General features: G+C 37.0%; 1 protein-coding gene across 3 annotated transcripts in view; it reads right to left on the bottom strand.

Moving 5' to 3' along the window:
• The window catches only part of Arhgap6 (Rho GTPase activating protein 6), a 499,561-nt gene that overhangs the window by 206,821 nt on the left and 271,714 nt on the right, over positions 1 to 21,026 (bottom strand). The gene's annotated exons all lie outside the window — the stretch shown is intronic.

Below are 21,026 nucleotides of genomic sequence, written 5' to 3'. Positions count from 1 at the left end.
CACTGATTTGGAGCAGGGCTTCTCAGCCTCAGCATAATTGACACTTAGAGCCCAGTAATTCTTTGTTGTGGAGCTGTGCGGTGCATTACAGATTGTTCAGCAGCATTCCTGTTCCCTACCCACTAGATGCCGATTGCATCTTTCCACTGTGCCCTCCAGAAATGCCCCTGGACACTGCCCAAGATCCTCTGGGAACAAAATCACGCCCCCCCACTGCCAGTCACTGGCTTAGAGCAGGGGCTGTGAATAAGAGACCTAAGCTGAAACCTACCCAAACCATTTTACTACCCATGTGATTCAGGGAGGCAACATACATGTGGTTAAAGCAACAGTGTGACCGTGCCTCACTGAGCTATTGTAAGCACTGGTTAAATGAAGATGTATTTGATCATGTGGCATGGAGCCTAGCCCCAAGTCAGTATTTAATAAGAGTTCATGATTGTTGGGTCAAAAAGACAGTCTTTGTATGAGCCAATATCCTCCAAACTCTGTTTATCATAGAAGGGTAAGTTTTTGTCTGTTGAGTTGGAGAAGTTAGAGAATGTGCATTATATTTAGAATTCTAGTCTTTATTCAATTCAGAGGTAATAACAGTAAAATAAACCCAGCATCCATTTCTATGGTCTCAAGGATTAAAACCTAGTTCCATGACTAATATGCTAAACATATTGTTATGATTCTGACAGTCTTGATTTAAGATATAGATGTGCTTCTCAGTTTGTCTCCAAAGAAACATGTTATGCCAGTTTGTCAAATCTACTTCAATCTAAAGACAGTAGGAGATAAGAGTATTTTATTTTTTCAGAGAAGCAGAGAAATTTCTCAAGAAGCTGGCTAAAACATTAAGGCAGCCTGTATCCCGTATTTTATCAATACCGTCCCATAAGGGGCACCATTGCTAGTTTTTCCTTTCACCACCAGGGGGAGAACAGAACTTTCTCACAGTCAGAAGCTTTTGTCAGATGTGCATTACAGAGGTTGGCCGGCCAGAGTTGAATAAACCTTTTAGTTACTTCCTAATAGGATAAAAATATCTGCTGGCATGATTTCAGGAGCAAAGGCTGTACGAGTCACTTCTGTATACAACGTTCTTCTAAGCTTTTTTTTTATTCCAAACACTGCAGCAACAACTATTTTTGATCCTGGAAGACAAGAGATGACAAACTTAACTGTGTCTTGGTATTCTTTCTCTACACTTAAGATGAAGTATTAGGAATAAAACAAGTAAAAATTAATGTTATATAAAAGAAAGGTCTGAAATTTAGAGGCAAGGAAAATACACGGCCAGTGACCAATAGATTTATTATGAGAAAGAGGATAGAAAAGAGTGAAATGAAAGAAGAGAGAGAAATATTATCTGTCTCCCTTTACCTCCCTCAAACCAAGTATTGAAATATAACAATGATAATAGAAAGGTGGTAATGATAGTGGAAGCAAAGATAGTGTTGTATTTGGTTGGGGTACTTATAGTAATAATGATAATAAAGATGATAATGATAATGGAAATTTAAACTTAATCAAAGTCTGCCACCATAAAATAGATCTTGGGCTAGGTAGTTTCCATAGAAGGAAAGTATGACACTTTTAAAAAAATTACTTATTAAAATATTAAAGTTAGAGGAAGTTTAAGCATCCTGATCGTTCTCAAAAAAATCATCGAAAGTCCCCAAAGCCAAAGATAAATAAGTAGATAGATACAAAAGTTATTGTTAACCAAATATTAACTTAATGAATATTATATAAAGAATGCTTTTATGTTCATCTAACATTCCATAAAGGTGTACTCGTGAATGCTAGCTTTTCATCTGATGAGCTATTGGCTCATTCTCATTGATGTCCAGATAAAATAAGGCAAGAATATACATATGTGGATTATACCATATACTCAGAATTTTCTTATTATAATTTACTGTTTATAATTTTTTCTATAGTTGCAATTTTTTACAACGAGCACATGTTAAAGGTAAAACCAAAACCAGTAGAGCTTTGTCATCTTGGAACAAAAGATGTAGCTTCCTAGAATATATCCAGAATAAATATCATCTGGATTTCTGAGTCTAAAATATGGTGTGTTTATTTATGAAGATATTTCTTAAATCACTGGAGAGTCTCTGAAATTTTGTCTAAACAAGTTAAAATGAGACTGACAAAAATAATAAAAATAAAAGTACAACTCTACTAGAAAGTCAAAAACAATGGGGCTCAAGCAGCTTATACCGAAGTCAAGTTTCACTGGCATTTACGTATCTGTTAGAAATGTACCTAAATGAAGAGGTGGTATGGCATGTCCAATTACATTATTAATAACGATAATTATTTTTGGTGTCTCAATATGTAAGCTCCACATTATTTATTAGATATTCTATTTCCTCTTGGCTAAAATCACTCTGAGGCTGAAGCCAAATCCTATACTGCCTAAATGACATCAATCAGAAAGGCATTTACCAGAACATTCCAAAATCAATAAGGCATGTATTTTTAAGAGCCTTTGTGTTTTGTTTTGTTTTGTTTTTGTCTATCATTAGGCCATCAATTGAAGGAGTTGTGAAGAACTAGGACTAGGAACTCCACAAAGAACCATCATACTTCATGTTTCCTAGTGGAGAAAAATCCAGAAACTCTCAAGGGGATTTTAGTCCTGATCTAAAGTTATTTGGCAAAACTCGGGATCCCAGAGGAGGGAAATCCTTTGAATAATAAAAGTTTGCCTAATGGCTTTCCAAAGTGAATTCTATAATTAAGACTTAGGTCTAAGATCAAATGAAGAAGACTGGAAAGAGGACTGTCCATTTAGATATCTCACCTTCTCTCTCATCACCTCCCTCACAAAATAACCCAAGATGGATACAAAAGTCATTAAAACGATGTTTACATAGGCTTTATGTTTTGGCCTTGGCCTATGGTCCCTGTGAATAATGGCCATCCTGCTGAGATCCCAATTTCTGACTCTTATCTAGAATTTGTAACCTTAGACGCAAATTATCCACTTGTGTAATGACTGAGAGGGTGGCTCTGCTCACGTAGCTCCACTTCTCTTAAAATGCTGACAAAATAACTACTTCCTGTTATTTCAGAGAAAAATCTTTTCATTTAGTGTATAAAACTCTAAATATGAAGAATAACCAAAGGTGTGAGGACACTTCAAAAATACGAAGAGTGGGGAATGAAGAAATTATCAAACTATAAAAGGAAATAGAGTTTGAACCTGAAAGAAAACAGGGCATTTCCTCTTGCACCTAAACATGAACTAGAAAATATTTGAAGCCTATTCACACAGTTTTACTGATTCACAGCTGACATTTAGAAAGACAGTAAATAAATGATGAATTTTTAATGCTTGAAAAGATTCAAAAACATGTAAAAAATATATAAAATGGAAAGGTTGAAAACTTGCCACAGAAGGGACAATGAGATGTATAAAAACTGCATCAGAGAATTAAGAATTTCTGTCTCAGACAAGACTATGGGTCCAAGATCCACCTAAGACCAGTACTCATATAAAACAAATCTGATATTCCCCACCCCCAATACAGCTAAAATTTTGGTCTCCAAGTTAAATTTTCTCCACTAAATAGAAGCAAGAATCCTTGGAGAGTAGCGGATTCCATGTTGTGTGGTAGAAAAAATGATGTTAGGTCTGAAGGAAGCACAGATATTTTAAAGGATGCCACTAGCTGGACAAATGTGCCGAGTTAAAGACACTTCCCACTGATGAAGTTATGATAATTTAAATCTCAGAAAGAAATCAGTAACTCCATGAAGAGTCAGGAGAATACAGTGATACTCAAAACTCATAAAGAACATGATATGCTCAAGAAATGTGCTTATGATCTCCCCTGAAAATATTGAGTGGAAATGCTGCACATCAGTGAACCCAAACACATACTTGTCAAGTTCAAGTTCTGCTGAATTCCCATAGGACAAGGTAGACAATAAAACGTGGCAAAAGTGTCTCACACTGGGTAGAGCATGCAGAAAAGTGGTTCTCGACCTTGGTTACACACGAAAATCACTTGAGGGGATTTTTTAAATATCAGTTTCTAGGCAGTATCCCCAGACTCATTAAGTCAGAATATCCAATGAAATACTACTCGATCACAAAAAGAACAAAACCCTATTGTTTGCAGCAATATAGATGGATCTGGAGGTCATTATGAGTAAAATAAGCAAGATACAGAAAGACAACTACTGCACAATCCCACTCACATGTGGAATCTAAAAAAGGCAATGGCACGCAAGCCGACAGTAGAGTGATGGTTAGCAGAGGCTGAGAAAGGTACGGAGGCAGGTGGGACGGGATAAGGGTGATCAGTGGGCCCTGAGTTACAGCCTGATAGAAACAATAGAGCGCTATTATTGCACAGTAGGTGATTATAGATAGCAATTATGTATTGCCCATTTCCAAAAGCTATAGAAATGACTAATGTTTGAAAAGATGGGTATGTTTGACCTGAGTTAAACGTTATGCAATGTATACATGTATCCAAACATTACATGATACCCAATTAATGAGCACAATTTTTATGTTTTGTGCAACAGCTAACAATAAATTAAAAACTAAAATTAGACTACATGGAGATGGGTCTTGGACCCTGGTATGATTAAAAAGTTCCTGAGACCATTCTAATGAGAGTCTAGCATATAGGGTGACCAGTCATCCTGTGGAATTTTCTGGTTTAGCACTGAAATGTTCATGTTCCAGCAAATCTTTCAGTCTTGGCCACCAAAGATGTTTGATTACTTCCTCTGATCAAGCAATAAAAGTTGCCTGATCAGGTAATAAAAATTCAATGCAAATTGCCTAAGAAAACAATGGAAACGGGTTGGATATAGGTGACCATAATTCACCAGGCAAGAAAAAGTCAAGGTTTAGAAAAGTCAAGCCTGACTACTACAGAAATGATTATAGCCCAATAAATGTCCATTAAAGTTTGGAGTGGGCAAGCCCTAGTTTTTGGTATCTTGGTCCAAAGTCTTTGGCTAAAAACCCTGAATTTATGACACTGAAGACATATTCTCAATCAGTGGTTTTTTAATAAAATGGAGTACTACTCAGCCATAAAACATGAGAAATTAGAGACATTTATAGCTAAGTGGATGCACACTGAGGCGATACTCTTAAGTGAAATAAATAGGGCACACATGTATAAATACCAAACAGTTTCTCTGGTGTGAGAAACTGAAAGTGTAAATAAGGACTAAATGTATAATAGGTAATGTGAAATAGGAAGAAAAGGGGCAAAGGGGAAGGAAGTGGGAGGGCTAGGGGAAAGGATAGAAGGGAATGGGATTCATATGAGAAAATGGAAAAATAGGAACAAAATCTTTGTAAATAGGGAGGACTGGAGGGGGTGAAGGGAGGGCTGGGCAAGGGTGAAAAATAAGAACCAAGAGAGACTATGTAAAGGTGTAAATTTCCAATGATGAATGCCACAGCTTATGTTTTCCAGACTTGAATCAGTAACTTAGAAATCTGAGAAATACACTACTTCAAAGACTAAAGCTAATGCTAATGCCAGTGCTGATGCTGATGTTGGCATTGGTAATAATGGTAACTTTTGTACAAGCACTATTATGAATACTAATGCAACCACTAGTACTGACATTGATATAAAAACAAGTACTGCTATTAATAAAATACATGGAGCTAATGCAGAAATTAATCAACCTTTGGTAGTAACTATTAAACTGGGTATAATAATATCTTGGGGAGTCAACATACAAGGATATATAAGTTTTATTTGTTCTTCAAAACTTTTTTCATTTTGGGGACAATTTGACATATTAAATTTATTATTTTATTAAAATGCTTCATATTTAATGATTTAAGTTTATAATCACTATTAGAATATTTGAGAAACTTTGATGCATTAAATCTGGAAGTTTACACCTTGTAAGAAATATTTAGATGCTCAGTGTTAAGTTTGAAAATCTGATTGGCTGTTATTTCAAGGTTCAAGAGAAAGGTGTTTTTGTTTTTGTTTTCACATTAATGCAGAAATGACAAGATCTATAATGAAAATGAGATTTGTAAGTTGACTTTAAAGGCTTAAGAGAGGGTGTTTTTAAAGTATAACTTGATATACTGAGCATTCCACAAAGCAACTCGGTGTTAATATTGTTTTACACAGGTGAACAGACAAATGCTCAGGCTTTAAAAAATACAGGTGGTGTGATGTTTGTGGAATAGATGTAGAGTCATGATCTCAGGAAGGACAAGAAGAAAACAAAGAGGGTTCTGGGGAAATCAGAAGAGGGAAAAAAAAAACAGAGCGGGTACAGAGAATCCATCCCTAAGTCATGAAAGGGCCCAAACCAGCCCATGCATGCATTATGTTGTGGGGAACCCCACCACTAAATCTCTGGAATGAATTGGAAAGGCTTTTTTGCAGTGACTCAGGTACCAGAGTTGAGAGAATGTGACTTAAGTTTTACTGAGGAGACAATTTATGATTTATTTTGGAAGAACTCTCTGAGGGAAAAAGATGAAAGTTGCTGGAGGTGCTTAACAGAAATAAATACTCTCAAGCAAGCCAAAGATAAGGCTCCCAGCATTATGACTTGAAGTCCAAGGGGGGTGCTAGTGACCACGAGGTTAAAGGGAGAGGCAGGTAGGTGGTTAGAGGGCAGCTCAGCCCATCTTGTGGGAAGAGGAGAGGTGAAACCAGACGTGACGAGATGCCTGAGGCCTGGCATGGGATGGTTTGTCTCATCCAGATCCACTGGCCATAATAGGAACCTGGAGGCTGGCAGACATGAGGTGTCATATTTAAGTGCTCAGGCGGGGCAAACAGGGGCCTAAGAGCATACATTTTAAATAACACAAAAACCAAGAACACAGATTTTAAAAAGTTAAAAATAATGTGCAGGTGGAGGATCAAATAAAAGCAAACAGGTCAGGGTCAAGTAAGTAAAATATACTCTCCCAGCATCTTGAAATACACTTAAAGAATTCACAAAATGTGACCATGCCATCTAAGGATGGAAAAATTAATAGGAGGGAGCACAAAGAAAAGAAAGAAAATGAATAAATAAATAGTCAGGGGAAAGAATCGAGGCAAGTGGTGATGGGAATTGGGGATAATCTGCTGGCAGAAGAAGACATACCTGTTTAAAAACATAGAAGCTTCTTTTTTATTTTTGGTGGAATGAGGTTAACACTGAAAGGAAGACAGCAGTCAAAAGAAGGTCATTGATTCAGGGGACTAGATTAAGCAAGGAGTTTCCTTGCAAGTCCAGGTCTGAACAAAGCAAAAATCCTCGGACAAAAACAGTGACAATACCAGGAAGGGAGAGGTAAATGAGTTTGACAAGCATGTTGCAGATGGGAAGAAAGCAGGCCACAGGTAAACATGGGAAGGTGATCAATGCAGGATAAAGGAAGCAAAGCCAGATCAACCTCCATCGGCGGCTCTCAACCTGCCTGCACTCGGAGTCACCTGGGGAGCTCTATGCCCTACCCTGCACAACTGAGCTGGGCTCTCTAAGGCTTGGGGCTTGAAGTTACCCACACTCCCAGAGAACTCCAACCTGCAGCCAGGGTTGTGACCCAATGCATTGCATACCCAGCACGAACATGTGAGGTCCCATATCTCTAAATTATCAGACCCAAACAGCCACTTGCCAGCCCCAAAGCACTCCAATAAGTAGAGCCAAAGTCATTTCCTTATTTGGACTTGGCCGATAAATGGCTCAATTTTTTACTGGATTTAAGGGGCTTTAAAACTCAGAACGTTTTCTTAACTAAACTTAGGAAAGGAAATAGGGACATATATTGAGGTGACTTGTAAAACGTCAATTTTATTTTAAATATTTGGAAACATCTTTAAACAGAAATCTAATGTAACAGTACTTTACACTGATAAGTCGCCCAGCCACAAAATAAAAATTAACAACAATGAGAACTAAGAGTGTCTTGCTTAGATTATGAAATCTTAACAGATTCTTTCTCTATTTCCATCTCTGCTATAGAACAATGGTTGTTAGTTGGGGACAATTTCGCCCCTTCAAGGGACATTTGGCAATATGTCAGTTTTGATTGTCACAACTAGAGGCTTACTACTGGAGCCTATTCATAGAGTCTAGGGACACTGTTACACATCTGGCCATCCCTCACAACAAAAAATTATCCATCTCAAAATGCCAACGGCACCAAAGCTGAGAAATCCTGCTTTTGACAATATGCTTAACACTTCTGCAAATAATAGCAGTAATCCCTGCCTTTTAACTGAAATATAAATGAGTTTTAACACATACAATTTATATGCTGAGTTAAAGAAAAATGAAAAAGCCCCTCACAGAAAATAAAGCCACTAATAAAATTATCTTGTGGGTTTACCACAATGAGAAATCAAGGACTGGAGAATTAAAACCTTGCCCTACTAGTATGTTGAAGTGAAAACTTCATTTAGATTTAATTTGACTATTAGAATGAGTTTACAATCAGACAAATTGAGTCTTTTAGATAAAGACCTCTAAAGAACTTGTTTTATCATAAATGTGTAACAAATGATACTTGAAATAAAATATCCAAGTTATATATTACATTTTAGACCTCAATCATAGACTTGTTTTTAAAAAGTCTTTTAAAGCAATTCAATTATATATTCAGTTCTTCCAAACCACTTCATATATTCATTTTATGAAAATCAAAACAAAAATGGAATATTAAGATGTTTCTCAGAATTGCAATGCAAGTCGACAGTGAGAAATAATGTAATCTCCAACACCAGACAGTGGGTGTGGGTAGAGCTGGAGGAGGTCTTATCTTGCTTAGAAAGACAAGGAAAACTAGTCATTCATCTCCAGTCCTTGATCTGTGACAAGGGCAATGTTAAATGAAATCTAGAAGACTATTTTAGAGAAAGATTTATAAATTCTTAAGATTGATTATTATAAGCTAGAAACTACTGAAAAAATGACTGGGAATTCTAAAGCAGACAGTGTAAGTAATTACTGAAGCTCATTTCTATGTGCTTAATAGCTATCAGTGATTAAGGGGCTGTAAGTGGGTCCTACCAAGCCAGGGATCAAGTAACTTGATTGTACGTGATGATCAGTTGGTGACTGGGGGCTTTGCTTTTTCATGACTAGGCTTCTTCCAAGACCAAATGAATCAGAATTTCTAGGAGTGGGTCTGTCCTTGGTTCAGTATTGTACAGCATGTCTCAAGCTTTAATGGGCATGTGGATTGGGATGTTCTAAAGTGCAGATTCTGAGTGGATCTGGAGTGTGGCTGGGACTCTGCATTTTTATGCCATAGTGCTGGTCTAAGGGTCATCCACTGAATAGTGAGATATCAGAAACTTCCTGGATGATTCTAACTTGCAGTCCGCATTGAGAAAGAGTTTTGTACTGGGGAGTATCTGGGCATAAAAATTTTATCGTAAGTATAAAGAGACATGCCTCAAACAAGGAATTACTTCATCCTAAATCACTGCCTTGCTACCCACATATCTTGGCTTAACTTTCCCAGGAAGAAATAAAAGGCCAGATGTTATCTAATGAGCCGAAGTCCAACATTGACCAAGACAGGCCCAGTTACTCCTCTGGGGGGGGGCAGCACATTCAAGGCCAATCTGTCAACTCAGCCACCATGCCCCAGCCTTAGCACTTACCAGTCCATTCCCGATGGCAAAATGAGATAAAATAGATGTGCACTCACAGATAAGTGTATGAGCTTTGTTTCTTCTGCACAAACCTCACACATCCTATGAATCTGTGCCTAAAAGTATGCCACACTCTTCTTTACATGCCACAACACGGATGAACTTCCAAAACACCATGTAAATAAAACAACCCAATTACAAAAGACCTTATACTGTACAGTTTTATTTATGTGGAATGGCCAGAGAAGGCAAATCTTTTTCAAATGGAAAGATTTTCATTTCTTGGGCTTGGCGGTGGAAAAGGGGGTAACTGTAAATGTGTATGAGTGATCTCATTGTTTTAAAACAGATAGTATGGACTGCCCCATTCTAGAAACTTATTAAAGCCCCTTGACTTGTATACTTAAACTGAGCAAGTTTTATGAGGTGCAAGTACTACTTCAATAATGTTATTTTTAAAATATGCATTAATAAGAGAATTAAAAAGCATTTACTTGCAAATGAAGGATCGAAACCAATCTTGTGCACTCAAACTTAAAATGGATGAACAACACTATAGTATGGTTTTCCTTCTTAGCCTGCCCCCTTAGAAAAATCATAATATAATGAACGAGAACAAGCATCATTTTACCATTACTTATTCAAGATTCACAGAGATCTGAGCAAGCCTCTATCTGTGGTTAATATAGAAACATCCTACTGATCTAGACAACAGACTTCTAAAAAGTTCAGCTTTCCAAAATCTGAAGCAAATAAGACATTTGAACAACCATCAGGACTGACAACACGATGTTTGGAGCCTTTAAACAAAATGAACATGTAGGACCTCTGGTTCAAAAAGGATTACGAATTCCACAATAGTGATAACAAAGCATTAGCCACGCTGTCCTGCTGATCATGGGCCCATGTGTAACTGCACAGGGCAAACGCCCAGAAAGCTGACTCTCGCAACCAAACTAGTTGCCGCAAAAGGTCTGAACCAAGGACATGTACTTTAGTCAAGGACTAAAAGAAGTTCTCTGACTTCTATTTGACTTTTCTCCAATACTTATACCTAGCAGACTTGGTTACCTCATTTCTTGAGCTATGGACAATCAGAGTCAACAAACGAGAAATGAATGAAGGCTTCATCCATTCATTTCAAAAGGAAGAAGCTCCCTTTTGAAGGGAAAAGTGAAGAAAGCAATACTAAAAAGTAGGCCCATTATATGAATTATTATAATGAGTGCAAGAAAGGGTAACTTTTGTTACACCGTCTGTTTGCAAAAAGAGCAACATATGATATGGTTTAGAAAGTATTTATCCAAAAAGTAAGAACTCAAAGCAGCAGGAGTGTGCTAATAGAAAGTTTTCAAAACTTTCTCTGGAAAAAAGCACCAATTTGCAGCAGTTGTCAATTTCGGTGGTGTAAACACTCCCATTAGGGCAGATTTCAAGGTACCAAGATGAGGAAACATACCGCAGAGTTTGGAAAAGATTGATACAATGGGTTTTCCAGCTAGAGCAAGCCAGCTCCAGCATGCTGCTAAAATGAGGAAAACATTAGGTGCTACAGGCAGTGAAAATACAAGACAGCCCGGAGGCCCAGGAGGAGAAATAAAATTCAGTTCCATTCCCTTATAAAACATTTTGTTCTAAAAGTTAGTAAAGAGAGAAGGTAACTGTTGCTATGTGCTAAAATAGGATATTAATTCCAGTGGCAAAATCATCTTGGATAATCAAAAATTGACTACATAACTGTTTCCCTCGTCATTTTCCTTCCAAAAATAATTATCTCTGAATGATTTCACAGTAAAAGATTGTATGCTTACAGAGCAATCAATTGTAAAAACAACTAAAAACTATGCCAGTGATATGGTTTTGTAAAAAAAAAAAAAAGTAATATTTGTTTTTATAAAGGAAGGCATAGCCAAGTACAAATATTTCCTCTTTTCTGTTCTAATAGCTTAACCTATGAATCACCCTGTGGGAGTACTATCATACCAGAGACATGGAACTCTTAATCTTTAGAGTAAAGTCACAAAAGGTAACTATTGGTTTTCTTGTTTCCAATAGAAAGGAGGGTACATGGGATGTCAAAATGTAACCATTTCAAATTACCAAATGCTGAGAAACCCTAGCCCAGATAATAGCTCCCACCTCAGTAAAACAGTAAAACTCCTCAAAAGTCAAGCAGTCAACCAAATTCTGGCTATGCACCAAGTACTATGAAGATACTTCCTGGATATTCTCTAAGGTGGCGGCCATCTTGGCTTACTCAGTAGGCCTAGATTTCCAAAACTCCTCTTCAATCATCCCTCTTTTACCCAGAGTCAACTGGAAGTCTGGAATGATTGCCCCTTCTTACTGTAGCTGCTCCCTCCTCTAAAATGGGCAGGGGTCAAAGTTATCTTTTTTATTAACTGATAAAGTTATAGCTGACCCCTTATTTTTTCAAAAGTACTTAGCACATCCCATATCCAGGACTGTTCAGGAACTTGTGATTTTGTTATTCTTCTTAGGTACTGGTCCAAATCCTGACAAAGTACTTAGAAGGTAAAGTAATACACTGAGCACATACCAGACTGTTTAAAAGTAATTTCTGGAATGAATGCCAAGATTAGAGATATTATCTTATACTATGGGAAGTCTATATAGCTGTGATCATTCTCATGACATTCGTTTAGTGTAAGTTTAATCTTCTTTTCTTTAAATATCCCAGAGCCTATATGGAGATTACTAGTTTGAAATCAGTATTTTGTCTGACTTTATAACTTGCTGGAGTGTGCACATATGATGTCCTACTTAGTTTGAAATACTCTAGGCAAAGAAACTTGGAGATTTGATAATATTCATTATTTTGGTAAACTCAAATACACACACATACACACACTCACACATGTACACACACACCCTAAATGGGGCTCCACGTTTAGAAAGCCAGGTAGATGAGTACAGGTTTGGCAGTCTTGAAGGTAGACAAGCAAGATGAAATGCTTTTGCCTGTAAGACTTGGATCAGGAAACTCCTATTCATGGAAGGTGCTCCCAGAGCAGAAAAGTTGGTGCCAGGCTGCAAAGCTGTGGATATGTCTGAGGTCTCCGGATATCTCTTTCATGAGCCATCCTTGGTGTCTGAAGGCAGCTGAATATGGTTGATCTTTCAATATCCTGCTCACCAAGAAGAAAGAATAATAACTTCTAAGAACACTAGTAGCATTGTGATTCCTGAAAATGTAAGAAGGAAGCAGCAGGGATAGCATGCCAGTGTTATTACCCAAGCCATGGAGGCCCACGGGAAAGGGTATCAAGAAATGAGCATGTATGTGTGTATAATATCTGTATGTAAATGCACACATACAAAATACATAGCATTAAATACATATAATAAAATATAATATAAATATAATATAAATATATGATCTGTGATGTGTAATGTATGGTATAAAATAATCCATTATATAGGCAATAGAGCATTCAGGTTACAATGTGTACTATCACTTATTACCTACACTTAGTTTCACTGGTCTCCTAGGATCTATGAAAAATCCCACAGCTATGTTCCCTCTGAAATCTGGTATAGTGTCAGCCCTAAAGAACCCCTACACTCATCTCAACTCAATGATGGGCTTCTTTGTCACTACGGCACAAGTGGCATGGGGTTAAGGCAATAGCCTGATTATTGACTTAAGGCAAATTATGGAAACACTCAGGTTCCTATTTTGTAAAGTGGGGATAATAATTATATATGTGCCCTAGAATTGTGCTGAAGATTAAAGATGTCAGTATTTGCAATAATCAAAAACCCTGCACCTGGTAAATAGTAAGCTTTGTGTAAGTGCTTGTTAAAAATCAAATCTGTGGGAGTATATTATTCTGCATATTCACAGAAGTAGTTAGAATTTTACTTATCTGTATCTAATGTGAATGCACAACTCATTCTCAGTTTCTTTGTTTTTCTTTAACATAAACTTCTTTTCTGAATTCAAACAAATCACAGAAGAATTTTTAAGCCATTGTTAAAATTGATGTGATTTATAAACTAGAATAAAAATGTCATTCTCCTTTGAATACATCAGGTGATCTATGTGGTTTTTTTTTTCCTAAATACAGGAAATTTCTGTATGTACCTGCTTTAGGATGGATAAAATCGACATTTTATATTAGGTAATTAAGAACTTAAGTGAAAACAGTTTGATAACATGGTTAAATCACTTAAAAGGTAGGATATAATGATCATATTCTTATATAATTATATCTTTATGCAATATAATGAAGTTTTCATTTGTACAGTTTGTAGGTGGATTTCTTTCATTCTTTACATTGTTTAGGGATTCTAAATGTCTTCATTTCTCATTAAAACTGACAGAGTTGTAGAAAGACAAACATAAAACAAAACTAACTGCAGATAAAAAGCAGCATATGGACAGTTTATTTTTGAGTCCAGTGAAATTAAAATTTTAAAAGATGCCTCTTTTCTCCATAGCCTAGAGTCTCAAGAAGCTTTCATACTTACAAACCAACAGATTAGTATCCTTGACGATTCACTGTTTCAAAATAACTCACATTGTACATCCAAAGTTACTGCTGAAAATTTGCTGGCATTTATTTCCATAAGTATATTTGCTAAGTGGTACTGAAACACAAAAGCCTAAGAAAAAAAATCAGAACTTCCACATTTGGACCAAAAAGAGGACACACACAGAGATCTGTTCTCTCTTGAAAACATAATATATTAAATAGTAGACTTAAGTGGTGTTTGTAAGCATGACATTGTAGGAGGGAGACAATCAGTACGAATTCTGAGAAGCTGAAGCTGTACCTTGCAAAGACCATCATTACTGCCTTTACTTAAAGATGGACTGAAGTGATTGTATGCACCTCCTCCACTTGATGGAACTTTTCTATAGTCACAGCCTTAATACTTAATAGTTCCTGTCATGAAATAGGCAATCAAGAAACATTGGCAATAAAGACCAAACAACTGGATCATTGTCCTAAGTATCTTATAGTTTAATTTGGGTGTGAGACTAACATATATGGGATAATTAATTTGGAAGACAATAGTGATACCAATGGAACTGTGCAGAACAAAATGCCAAAGAAGATGTGGAGAGATTGGAACCCTCACAAACCATTTATGGGAATGTAAAATGGTGCGGCTACTTTGGAAAATAACTGACAGCTGCTCAAAAGTTTACCTATTATCCAGCAATTTTACTCCTATGTATATTTTATTTCAAGAGAAAACACAGGTCCATACAAAAACTTGCACATCAATGTTCATAGAAGCATTATTCACAATAGCAACAAAATGGAGAAAACCCAAATGTCTATTATCTGATGAGTGCATAAATAAATTATGGCATATCTGTACAGTGGTAGATTATTTGGCCATAAAATGGAATGAAGCCCTAATACATGATAAGACACAGATGAACCTTGAAACCAGTTTGCTTAGTGAAAAAAGCCAGATACAGAAAACCACATACTGTATTGCACGACTCTATTTATGGGACCTGTCCAAATCTATGGAGACAGAAAGTAATTAGTGGTTGCCAGGAGTACTAAAGGGAAATGAAGGGTGACTGCTAATGAGTATGGCATTTTTTGGAGATGATGACAATATTCTAAAACATATGTTGATGGCTTCAACAACTCTGTGAATACACTAAAAACCACTGAATTGTACACTTTAAAATGGTGACTTTAATGTATCTGAATTATATCTTAATTAAAAGCATACACACAAAACAGGCATCACTTTGAGGGCTCAGTGGAAAGAGAAACATTAATTAAATATAAAAGACCTTTAAAGAATTCAGGAAGGAGCTTAGAATTGAGCTAGGTCTTCTGGGATGCACTGGATTTAGATGTGAGGAGGTAAGGTATTTCAGATGAAAGAAAAAATGACAAAGTGAGGCTGGTCATTGTTCTAATTATGTAAAGTAGGACCAACATATACTGAAGTGGTATTGTCAATGAACTTGTGCCCTCTCCTGATTAAAAAGCATTGTTGTCTACCTCTGCTTCAGGTGGAATTCAATACTAAAGAACAGGCCACCAAAATGCAAACCATCTCAGCTTCTACTTCACAGCTGAGACTTACCATTTTCTCTTTAAAACACTAACTTGCAGATTTCCATTGGACTAGATTACTTTGAAAGAACCCCCAGATATTCTATCATTTGATCTAGAAATATTTCAGAATTAAACCATTAATGTTTACCATTGACACAACTTGACCTTTCCCTGTATAGTGATGCTCTTCTTGTGACTGTGTAGTATTCTATTTGAGAGTCTGAATTTCAAGAATGAGGTTGCCTGTGCATCTGGGGGAAGAGCTTTGGCAGCTTCTAGCATACAAATTGAACTGGAAATCACTCGCACTGTTTATCTTGATAAGTTTTCAATAGTTTACTATCAGACATTATATATCATGCCTCCGCTTGGAATCAGCTCCATTCAGGAGGCTGTTTCATGGTGTTGCACATCAGAATGCTATTTAAAAATAACATTTTTAGCACATTCATCAACATTCCAAAAATACCCTGCACGGCTCTGATGGTGAGATCTGAGAACAAGCTGGTCATGATGTGCATAAAGTCTGGGAGAGATTCTTGCTGAAGCATAGCTCTGTGGGGCAAAAGAGGGAAAACATGTGATTCTTGGCACTGATATTACATCCAAGGGTGGCTAACCCAAACTCTCACCCACTAAACAAATTTCCTCTGATAATTCTCATAGGTATGTTCACCTGGAATTTAACACTCACAGATTTAGGTAAAGCCAGCTCATGACTGGATAATTTTTATCTAGACAGTCCATGTAGCCTGGCCAAAATCACAAATGAAGGCAGATATCATAAATTCTAGAAAACCACATAATGTCAGCAGCATGTTTCTGAACCCCAACAGTATAAACATTTGAGGCTGGACAATCCACTGTTATTAGAGGCCATCCTGTACACTATGGGATTCATAGTAACTTCCCTGGACTCCATCCACCCAATAGGTGCCATTAGGACCCTATCTCAGTTGGGACAACAAAAACTGTTCCCAGACATTGTCCAACATCCCTGGGAGGGGAAAAGTGTCCAAGATTGAGGACCACAAGACTATAGACATTAAATTTTAATAGCTGTAAGAAGGAATCTGCCACCTACTAGCTATTCATATCTGTCACCTACTAGCTATCCTATATGGATAGTCATAACTTGAAAATAATGTGTACCTTGTAAGTTCTTTGTTATTATCCAAACTCAGAAAATGTTTGTTGGCTTAGATACAAACATGTGACTTCACATATTTACTGTTTTAGAATAAGAATGATTAGGTTAAAAGGCTAGTACATATACTGAAAATACAGATAATATATGGTATGTATACATAGCAAAATTTATATTTAATGTATATATACACATAATTGAAAGATATTTGATAATGTGTTAAATTTTAAAACTAAGTAATGTTATTTAGTTAGGGTTTACTTTGTACCAAGCACTGTACAACACTTATATACATTGTCTTAATTCTGACTCCAGCGCTGTGAGATAGGTTTCCTGACTTAGTTATGTGATGATAATAATAATGCTCACAAAGAACCCGCTGGAAGTCACCCAGTTGGTAAGTCCCAGGGTCAAGATTTGAAACCATGCCCAATTCCAGGCACAAACTGAAAGCACAACATTGCCTTGAAATCTAGGATCTGATTGCCAAGTTCTTGGCCACAGAGAATGCTGTACATAAGAGTCTAAATTTTGTCTCATTTTAAAGGATTATGAATATGAACAAATGAGAACAGCTCAAATATGCATGGATTTTTTCCATCCATTTTGGTTTCATCTCCTTTGAACATTTTCAAAACACAAAAGAGTATCAGTGATAGCTAAAACTTGGAAACAGCCCAAATGCCCATCAACTGGAGACTGGATAAAGAAAATGTGTTTTTTTTATAAAACGGAATACTACTCAGCCATAAAAAATGAGAAATTGGGGACATTTATAGCTAAATGGATGCACATTGAGGCGATACTCTTAAGTGAAATAAATAGGACACATATGTATAAATACCGAATAGTTTCTCTGGTGTGAGAAACTGAAAGTGTAAATGGGGACTAAAATGTATGATAGGTAATGTGAAATAGGAAGAAAGGGGGCAAAGGGGAAGGAAGTGGGAGGGGTAGAGGAAAGGAAAGAAGGGAATGGAATTAATATGAGACAATGGAAAAATAGGAACAAAACCTTTGTAAATAGGGAGGAATGGAGGGGTTGAAGGGAGGGCTGGGCAAGGGTGAAAAATAAGAACCAAGAGAGACTATGGAAAGGTGCAAATTTCCAATGATGAATGTCATTATATTGTATACCTAAAATGTACCAATGATAAGAATGAATAATCGATAATGCATAATAGGAAGCAAAGGTCCAAAGGGGTAGGGGTAGTGGGAGGGGCAGGGGAAAGGAAAGAAGGGAAAGGAAAAATGATGAGAAATGGAAAAATGGAAATAAAGTCTTTGTAAATAGGGAAGGGTGGAGAGGGTGAAGGGAGGGCTAGGAATGGGGAAAAAATAAGAACCAAGATGCATTATGTAAAGGTACAATTCCCAATGAGAAATGTAATTGTGTTGTATACCTACAATGTACCAATAAAAGAATTTAAGAAAAAGAAAAGAGTATCAGTGAGTCATACTTTGTCTAATTTAAGCAAAACTTCATATATAGCAGATTAATTAACAAACTGAAAGACTGTTCTCTGTTTCGGATAGGGAAAAGCATTGTCACAACATGGGCTTTGTCACAGAAGAGTCATCTCTTTTCTAGGATGACTTGGTCCATGACTGTGCTTGTATAGAGAGGTCTACAAATTACTGCTTCTCACCATGAATATCAGCTCCATGGTAATCCCCCTGGCTACACCAAGCCATGCTATGCAACAACCCCTGCATTCGACATAAATGCACAGGAGTGATGTTTGAAACATCTATTCCACTTTTGCCTGCCACTTCTCTTTCTTCCAAGAGCCCTGTTACATAAAGGTTTAGGTGTTCTGGGGAATAATTGGGCGTCAATTGTGGCAGGGTGTGGGAGGATGCCTAGGTTACCTCCATTATTTCATACTCTATTTAGGAGGTGGGCAATTCCTATTTATATCAGCCCAGATGAAGATACACCCCAGCAATTTGGGAGGGGAGATCACCAAAACAAGTGGATAATTTCATTTGAACACCTTGTACTAAGTACAAATCTGATTACTGCCTTCATCTTCTTAGAAAGGAACAGGTATCATTGCAAACAAAAGTTTGCGTTGGCTGCTCAATGTGGAAAACCAAGGGGTTGAAATTTAAAGCTGAGTAGAACACCAGCAGAGAATAGCAGCTGAATTGTACCGTGCAATGTGAAAGCACTGCTTCACACACCCACCCTCTCTCTGAAGATGCGACATTCCATTTCAATGGGAGACAAGTAAAAGAAGTAGTCCTGGGATGCTCAGGATTGGGGTGTAAGTATAAAAAAGTCGAGGATCCCATTCACTTCCCCAATAAAGAACTCAATCAAGTCTCTCATGATTTGGCTCCTAATTCACTCCTCTAAAGCCCTGGTGTCAAGTACGATGGCCACTAGTCCCATGTGGCTATTGAGTGGAGGAAATGTGCCTCGTCGCAATTGAAATGTGTTGTAAATGTAAAATGCACACTGTACTTCAATGACTTGGTACAAAGAAAGTACATAATGTGTCTCACTAGTAACTTCTCTACTGTTTCAGTAGCAAAATATTTCAGATGTAGTGCATCAGGTAAAATAAAATATTTTACTGTTTCTTTTTACTTTTTTACTTAAACATAGCTATTAGAAAATTTAAAATTACATATATGGCCTGTATTACATTTCTATTGGGCAATACTGTTCCGAAGGCTGAAAGTTACGTTAAATAATTTTTTTAAAGCATGATTTATGTTGAGCTCAAAGGCACTTCCATACAAAAGTGTTGGTTGACTGAACTTGGTTTCCTAATTCAAAATGTTAACTTCAAACATACTTGAAAAGTGAAATTTCATTCACTGCCATCTTGGCAAAATCAGTTAGATAAATAAATCTACTCATTTGAGACATGAAAAGTGATGGTTCGCAATTCTTCCTTTGCAGAATACTTAAACCATGTTAAAGAAGAAATAGGCCCTAACATTGAATCAGGCTCATAATTAGGTGTTAATGTTCAATGTCCTGTAGTGTTTCAAAAAGACATGAATGGAAGAATGCCGGAAATGCACAAGGTAGAAGAGAAAATGTTGCCTATAAGAACACAAATATGGTCTGATATGGTGGCTCAATCCTGTCATCTCAGCACTCTGAGGCTGAGGCAGGAAAATCAAAAGTTTGAGCCTAGCCTGGCAACGTTGAGAGCCTGTCTCAGAAAGGGCGGGGGGGGGACTGAGGATGTTGCTCATTGCAAAGTCCCTCAGTTCAACCACTAGCACCACAAAAATATATTATAACAATAATAACACAAATATGTTACAGATACCCAAATTCCATGGCTCTCTGCTTTCTTTGGAGTATTTGCTTTTTGGCACTTCCTCTCCAGTTTCATCACCCCTAAGTCAAAAGCAAAATTCATCTTTCTAGTCTGTCTACTGAGCCTCTCCACTCTCTGCATCTCCAGTCACTAATCTGTCTTGTACCTGGCCACTGAAAATCATCCCAGCCTTTGGCTCAAGGACCTACCCTAGTAGTAAAATTCCACATAAGCCCATCAAGCAACAGATTCCAAAGATGAGCATGATACTAATAACAAAATCTTCCAATTTATTCAACTTAATCTTGTCTTCTTAATACAGCATCTAAATTAAACCACAAAATAATCCTTTTGCTTTGCATTTAACTCATCAAAACCTACTCCATGTACTTAGAACTCAAAGAAAGTAACACTGTTTGCCAATAGGAACCAGATTTTCTTTTCAGTTCATGAGTTTTATGCCCCCCCAAAAAGCCTCATCTTAAGAATTTTTGTGTTTGTGGTTTGTTACAGATATTTTTCTAATCTGTAGCTCAAAGAAAATGTGGTCAAAGGATACTGCTGTGGATAACCTAGGGGAGGAATAATGTCTTCAAAAATATTAAAAAGAAAAGAGCAGGTCACAGCTTTTATGGCCCAGTACATTAAATCCTCAGGGACCTTGAATCATTTGAGAATGAGTCATTCTACATAAGCATATACCCTGGACAGTCCAAGGTTAATACTCGCACCATTTTTAATGTAAGAGATTTCGTTTCTCTGATGGAGACATATCCTTGGCTTTTAAACCACTGAACCAGTTTGTCTTACAGGCATAATTATATGTGAAAATAGAGATCAAATAAAAAGCTGAATGAGGCTGTCACAGTACTACCAAATGAAGTGAATATGTCAGTCATCCACACTGACAGCCCCTTATAATTGATAG

The sequence above is a fragment of the Heterocephalus glaber genome, unplaced genomic scaffold (genome assembly GCF_053883595.1).
Source record: "Heterocephalus glaber isolate CG9 unplaced genomic scaffold, H.glaber_assembly_v1.0 deba00001594, whole genome shotgun sequence".
Taxonomy (NCBI): domain Eukaryota; kingdom Metazoa; phylum Chordata; class Mammalia; order Rodentia; family Bathyergidae; genus Heterocephalus; species Heterocephalus glaber.
Note: the sequence above shows the minus strand (reverse complement) of the source record. Positions and strands in the feature narration are given on the sequence as shown.